The sequence below is a fragment of the Simochromis diagramma genome, unplaced genomic scaffold (genome assembly GCF_900408965.1).
Source record: "Simochromis diagramma unplaced genomic scaffold, fSimDia1.1 OVJJ01000644.1, whole genome shotgun sequence".
NCBI classification, from domain to species: domain Eukaryota; kingdom Metazoa; phylum Chordata; class Actinopteri; order Cichliformes; family Cichlidae; genus Simochromis; species Simochromis diagramma.
The window spans coordinates 1,693,112-1,701,254 of NW_024387201.1; positions in this window are offsets into that span (position 1 = coordinate 1,693,112).

The window sequence follows — 8,143 nt, forward strand, 5'->3', positions numbered from 1 at the left end:
CCAACAATCAGGAAATAGATTTCATGGCACTGAATAGTTGTTATTTTTACTATTGTCATTGTAGCGTGAAACACAATATGGGAACAGAACAGCTGAGCATCAGGGGTCATAACTCTGATTCTTGTTTGGGCTGAGAGATGAACTGTTGAAATGTGGCTGTCCAGAGGCAGTGGTGCACCCCATAATGATGATGTATATGAAGCAGGGATCACTTCCTGTTTCACAAAGGATGAATTCATGCTGAAGTGATCTGTTAATGTAACATTCATGTGGTTTGTACATCTGTGAGTTTTTATAATATCTTTGAAAGAAGTGGTCGAGGCGATAAATGAGTGCAGAACGACACCGAGGACCACAGGCTACAGTCTGACAAAAACACAACGCTGGACTTTCAAAGAACAACATCTCTTATGAAATATTCCTGAAGGATGCTTAAAGAAATCAAAGAGTGTTCAGGATGTCTTGAAACATACATTTGGTCACAACAAATGTTGGCTCAGTTTTTGCCTCATATGTTGATTTTTTTTAAAAGTTTGCAAACGTTTCGTCGCACATGCACGTTTCCCATTTTCCTACTAAAACACAAGGTGACACGAGGCTTTTCCACAGCACTCTGTAAAAAGAGGAGCACAGAGTGTGTCAAACAAAGCTCAACATGTTGAGTTAGTCACATTCCTCACAGTAGCTCCTTTGGCTTTTAGAGCAGCTTTTCATACTCTGTATATTCAATGATGTCATCATCTGGAGCCTTTCAACAGCTTTACATATGCTACAACTTGTCGGTCACTGTTCCCTCACCTGTGCTGGGGTTAGGTGCCTGTGGATCCAGGTGTTCTTCTTCTGCTTCTTACATAATTAATCCACTTTATGTTTCACAAAGTTCAAATGGGACATTTAATTTGATTTGTTATGTTTATACTTCCATACTGAGGCTGGTTATTTTGAGTCTTCACACTGTGAGGCTGGACTGTGTTGTGAGAACGTGGGTGGGTTACTGTGAAAAGGTTACCTGTACACTTCACCCTCACTGGTGGCTGCAGTGGACGAACTTAAACAGTATTCAGCCTGTGGGCAACAGGAAGCTTTACAAAAGTCAGAGTACTGGCTGCTTAAAATCTGAAAAGTCGCATATTTTCTGTTCGGACACACAAATGAAAAATGTCACACTGCACAGGACGACTCAGGACAATTTCTGAGAGACATATAGTTATATTTCAGAAAAATACTTTACAAATATTTTTATATGAAATTTGTCACAAATATTAAGAACGTGCTATTTTCATTCATCGTTCACGCTGGATTGAAGAAACATCACAAAAACAAAAACTATCAACGAGCTGTTGCTGAGGCAAACAGCCATCCCTGCGCTGTAGAAAGACAGTGCCACTGGTCCTGTTTAAAGTCTGCAGTTACATGTGTGATGTGACCTCATCAGAATAAATGCAGTCGCTTCAGGTTGGTTCTCAAAGTTAATCACTCTGACCTTAAGAGTCTTAGTGTGTTTCTGAGTGGTGAACTCAGCCGTGTACACTACAACAGTTTAACACGGGTCTAGTTTGGCCATGACGACAGCTGGAACACGGACATTTGAACTGCTTTCCACCCTCGAGCTCTCGCTCGGCCTCCTTTCACTCCCTTTCTGGCCATATTAAGAAAATCCCTCAGATTGGAGGAGAGAGCAGCGCTGAGAGAGAACGTGAGAGAACTCTGGACTTATTCCCAGATCTTCAGTTCCTGTTGGGTAATGACTGGATGGGGCTCAGGGAGGATGAGTGTGTGTGTGTGTGTGTGTGTGTGTGTGTGTGTGTGTGTGTGTGTGTGTGTGTGTGTGTGTGATGTAATCAGGACACGCACAATTTGCACAAGTGAGTTACAGTAAAAGTAGCAAAGCTGTCCGTGGAGTCTCTGTCCTCAGAGACGTGTGTGTGTGTGTGTGTGTGTGTGCATTCCAGGTGGATACAGTGTTATCTATGCACATTTATACTCTTTAAATGGAGGCGTGGCTTAGCTGAATGAATTAGAGTACAAGACTCTATTACTAGTAGCTAAAACACACACACACACGCACACACAGACACACACACACGTTCTCCGTCGACACAGCCTTTTAAGGTAAGCTCTCCCTTCCTCTCTCCCCCGTCTATGTTAGCCTCCTCTCTGTCTCATTTAGCCTGCCTGTGATTTTAACCCCCCCAGCTTCCAGCACACAGCCCTCCCCATTGTGTTTCTACCCTGCTTATTTTTTTCCATGTTTCTGGCTGTCGGCCCGAGCACACAGCACTGTTGGATTCCCTGAGGACCAGCGCGCCTCTCTTGGGTCTTCTACTCTCAAACTCATCTAAACAGAGAGATTCTGGTGAGCGGCGGCGACCAGGCCAGTGAGGAAAGGAGCAAAGCAAACAAACAGAGGTTTGCAACGATGCAGAGAGATGTACTGTGGATAGCACTGCATTCAGCCAGGGTGCAAACAGTGCTGTTTTTGTTCCAAAGGGGAAACAGTATAGACGATCGTCCATTAGAAATCACAGGTCTTACATTTGATCACGGGGTAAAAACGTGCCGACCCTGTGTGGATTCTGCATTTCTGTATTCAACACAGAGATGAAGAGATGGGGTCCAGTAGTTTTGTCCATATAAGGGGGGAGGAATGTGGCTGTGGAGCAGCTATGAATGACTGATCCACCTCTCAGCCTCCCTCCTTAGTGTTATCTGCCCCCTTTTTCCCTCTCTGGGATTAAATTTGGAACATTTCTCTTTCTTGTCATGTATGCAGCATCTACACATGTGCTGTCCTCCATAAACACACACACACCTCAGCTACAGACAGAATGATGTTTCATCATGAACCCTGCTGGCTCTAGGACTTCTCAGTCACTTGTGAGTAAATGTGGGTCACCCAGGTGGTGTGAGTAACGTGCATTACATCACAGGTACAGGATCACATCACACCTGCGTGACTCATTCACCGTGTGAGTCTGACAGTCATCATTTCAGCTCCACTGCATGAGCGTATGTTGCAATATAGGCCCTGACCTGCATCGAGGATTCGCTGGAAGCTCATGTTAAATGAAACACATGGTGATGGAGAGCAGGGCCTAAAGTATTTGACAAAGATGCATTCCCTGTGTGTATGGGTGTGACTGTATGTGCTCTTTAATGGACGTGATACAGGATGTAAAGGTAAAGAGAGGAGCAGAGGGTGAAGCATTGCTTTTAGTTTGCTGCCTGTCTTTGGTTATCTTCTAACCATGTGACCATGATGGCAGTGCTGGGCTGCAGGTTGATTGGTTAGCCACTGTGCCCCACACTCGTGGTTTACACCAAGTGTTTGTTATCTCATCACTCAGTGTGAATGTGAGCAGATTGTAACACACACAAAAGATTCTAGGTCTGACCAACCGTCTCAGCCGTGGGCAAAAAGATGACAGTCAATAAACTTCTAAAAGATAATTTATTGACACAATTATCCAAAGATAAGAGATAAAACAGTCCAGTGTCCCATATGCCCATATGCGAATCAAGTAAAAACACACAGTCCCAAGGCCAGAGCCAGCTATGCCACAACACCAGTAGCACTCCACACGATGACTTCAACAGGGTTAGCAGTTGTCCTCTGAGACCCACCACCCTGCAAGTAGATAGCCAGTGGTCACTCCAGCCTCTGCAACTCCGCTGCCTTTAAGCTGTGGCATATCATAGGCCCTGGCCTGCACAGAGAGACAAAATGACACATTCTCTGTATAATTCAAAGCACAAAACCCATCCAGCCCAAACATATCAGGTTTCATCACATTACATACCTGCACACAGTATCAGTCAAGTTCCATTTAAAATTCTCAGGAATCTGCTGAGCCTCAAACTAAGAACTTAGAAATCTATTCCTCCCTGCAACTTCTACTTCTGCAGCATCCTTCCACAGATCGAAGTGCAGGGTTCTCTGAGTGCTGTGCACGTCTAAGGGTATTATATCTGACTGACTGAGTAATAAAATACTGGACTGTCACCCACCACTGGTGTGCTGTCAGATTGTCAGATTCTTCCATTTAAATGCTCCAAAGTTCCCAAAATCACAAACGTGGTTCTAAAGTGCGGTGAGTGAGCAGAGGTGAAGGCTTGCAGAAAGCTGTTACAGCTTATTGAAACAATTCTTACTCCAAGTTTCAAAGTGAACTTTAAAAGAAATGAGCTTCCTGCTGTAATCATAAAGGTGGTAACTAAACATGGTTTTCATGCACTTTAACCTGCGAGCGTATCCAACTCCTCTTTAGTCTCAAACTCACCATCAGGGCAGATGCAGTCTGTGCTACAGTGTGATCCACTCTGTGCAAACCATGAGCTGTACTTTAGTGTTTAAAGGACAAGGTGTTGGAGTAAAAGCACGAGGATACTGGAAGGTGTAACGTTAATATGTTATGGCTAAAAAAATGATTGAATGGAAGGTATGCTAACGACAGACAAACAGAGATGACAATTATAACTACACTGTTATTAAAAATCAAAGACGCTGAGCTTTGTTGGAGAGTGATCTTTAACTAAGATCATGTCTGCAGCTGTTCAGACTGTACACTGTGTGTATGTTACTAAAGTGGCTATGCTAAAATGATGTTTGCTGACTAACTAAAGAAACCAGACTAAAAGCTTCAGACTAACAGCGCTGTGGTAGGTGTGTTTCCTGGGAGGCTCTCTGTAACCTACATTTGGGGTTCAGGATTCAAGCAGACCAATCAGGAGGCTGCTCCTTCGTGAACAGCATGACATCATATGATCTCATTACTGAAGCAGCTGAGCCTGACACACAGACCTGCAGAGACACGACCAGCAGGGAGAGAGAGGCACACATGCAGTACATGGTATGCACTCAGACAGAACCTTTTAACCTCTGCGTTTCTAGAAAGTGCTTTACAATGTGTTTCTCATTCACACACACACACAACAGAGTTTAACATAAACAGCCGAGGTTCAGCGTCCTCCCCAAGCCATGTGGAAAAGAGCCTCTCTATCAGTCTGTATTAGGTTTATAACATACGCTTTACTTCTGTTTACTGAGTTTACTTTTATTTTCAGATTGAGTCAAATAATTTTGGTGCCTTTGCTGTAACGACACATGAATGTACTTGCCATGCGTAGCAGAATGAAAGTGTCAGTAGGGGTGGATATGTCTCAACAGAATTCAGGAGATGTGACTGCAATATGATCAGCCTTTACTTGGAAACGTTACTAAATATGTGTGACAGAGGACGGCGCAGTTACTCTCTCAGCCTGCTTTTCCCTGTGATGCTGGCTGATATGTGAGGCCACCAATGGACAAACATGAAGAACAAACAAGTGATGAGGAAGATGAGCAAGCAGGAGTGAGTCAGATTCATTTGTTTCTGTTTTTCTTGCTCCCAGTCTCTGTAGCAACACTTTGTTTTCACTTCCCAGTCAACAACATGTGGGCATCAAATGCACAATCAGCAGAAATCCCCACTGTTGAGAGCACTGTGTGCCAACCTTTCCTCTGGGGACCATGTGATGCTGATGTGTGGGGTAAACTACCTGCATTCGCAGTAGTAAATGAATAGGCTGTGGGGGGCTATCCCAGCTGCCACAGGGCAATGGGAACTGTACACCCTGAACAGGTCACCAGTTTGTTACAGGGTAAACACACAGAGAAAAACCAGTTCACAATCACGCCTAATTTAGAATCACTAATGAACCTGACCCCACTCGCAAGCTCGACCAGATGGTGGATTCAAACCCAGGACCTTCTTGGATCAGGCAACAGTGCTAACCACCACCGCGCCGTTATGAAGCCTCACATTTAACATTTTTGCATTCTTACAGTTTTTCAAATCCAGTTGTGTATTGAGGGACCCTGCAAACTAAGTGGCTAAATACCCTGATGTGTTATCAGAAACCACACACTTTCACATCCACACTGGAAAATCCCAGCCAACCCGGAGGTTTATCTATCTGTGTGGTTTTATTAGGAAATGGTCCAAAATAGTAATGTACTACATGTAGTGTCTCAAAGATAAATGTTGGGCATTTATCTTACCTTGAGGTCTGAGTGTTGACCTGAGAGCTGAAAGGTTTGAACTTAACAAATCCCAGAAAGTCAGGAACTGAGTGAGACAGTATAACCACGTCATAACCAGCTCTGCCCCTGGATGAATGCAGAGGGGCGAGCAGAAAGGACGAGCCCACAGACGCTAATGTGAAACTGGGCAGTGCATCATCGAGGCAACCTGCTGAGGAGTCAATATTAATCCTTGTTCTTTGTCTGAGCTTAAACATCAGAACAAAGTGATCAAAAGTGGTGTCGAGACTCAGCAAACTGAGCAACTGGCTGAACTTTAACTCACACTGAACCTTTACTGTTCTCATGATCAAACTGACGACACGGACTTGATTCTTGTCCCAAAGGCTATGTGGGTCCTGTGACTGCTGTGTGGTAACTAGGAACTGTTTGCAGCAGAATATGACTGACATGCAAACAAGCACTGAAGCTGAGCCTGAGAACACTTGCTGCTGCATGGAGAAGCCTGCATGGTCAAAGGAGCTTTCAAAGAAAAGCGTCTGGACTTCTTTAAGTTGCTTGAAGACGTTTCACCTCTCATCCGAAAGTATTCAGAAGCCTGCATGCTTTACTCATTTGTGTTAATCGACACATGTCACGGTGCAGCTGCTGCTCAGTGGCAGCAGCCAGCTTTCCTCAGCCTCCTGATAACGGTGAAGGTTTCAGATTTTACGTGACGACACTGAGTGGACCACAGCTCACTTACTGACAGCTGAAAGGTGACCCGCCCACCTCTCATTCTGATGTCTCTCTAATCAAAGGGGCTTGCAAAGAAAAGCGTCTGGACTTCTTTAAGTTGCTTGAAGACGTTTCACCTCTCATCCGAGAAGCTTCTTCAGTTCTAAGGTCAAATGGTGGGGAGTCCCAGATTTAAGCTCCGTGGGAGTTTCCCCCCAAAGAGGGACAAAAGGACCCCCTGATGATCATCTAATCATCTGAGCCAAGGTATGAAAACGGGTGTGGGTCCCAATCAGCCAGGGTTTCGGGTGAGCTCATTGTCAAACCTGGCCCCACCTTATCATGCGATTTCCTGAGGTCAAATGGCCCAGGATGTGAGTGGGCGTTAAGGCGTCTGGGGAGGGAACTCAAAACTGGATTATAGATGGCAGACAGTTGGTGTCGTAAACCACCGCCTCTGTTCAAAGATGGTCGCTCACAGTGGACATAGATGGCTTCTTTTACTCCTCTTTCGAACCATCTGTCCTCTGTCCAAAATGTGAACATTGGCATCCTCGAAAGAGTGTCCTTTATCCTTAGATGCATCCTGAAGAAGCTTCTCAGATGAGAGGTGAAACGTCTTCAAGCAACTTAAAGAAGTCCAGACGCTTCAAAGCTCCTTTGACTATGATGACCTGGATGACTGAGAACCTTCACAGACATATGTCTCTCTAATAGTAACTGTTACCATTATACACCATCATGGTTCCTGGATCCTTGGAGTAACATGTTGCTGTGAAACAAGGCATCACATTCATTATGACATAATCATATAAATACAAACACATAGAGCTTATTCTCAGTAGGAGAAGTGATTCCACTGTGGATTTCTTCTTTGGCCACGGAGTGTTCAGACTGATGAAGAGAATAGATGGCCCAGAGCTCTAGGCAGCACACTCTAACAGATACACCTCCCAGCACATTTCCGTTTTAACATCAGCACACAGTGTGTCACCTACCACACCCTACAGCAGCCACACTGATCAGTGTGTAATTTTGTGTGTGTGTGTGTGTATATTTGTATTGGGCATGTTGTGGGGACATACTTTGTTTTTACACAGTCACACTGTGGGCGCTAAAATCCCTTTTATAGACAAACACCTAGTGGAGTGTTAGAGTGAAGCATGTGGGAGTCAGGGCCAGGGTCGGTTTTTATAAAAGAAGAAGTCGTTCAGTATCTTCTGTAGTGATGGAAACATAACTGTGTCAGTGTGCGAGGGTGTGGTTGGCAGAATGAACAACTCGATAGTGTATTTCTTTATTTGGGTTGCCAAGAGAGCAACATGTAGCCACGAAACCACAGAAAAAGCAATTGTTTTGACAACAGGATTGTTGCCGTCTTCTGCTTGTTGCACAGTCCTCCTT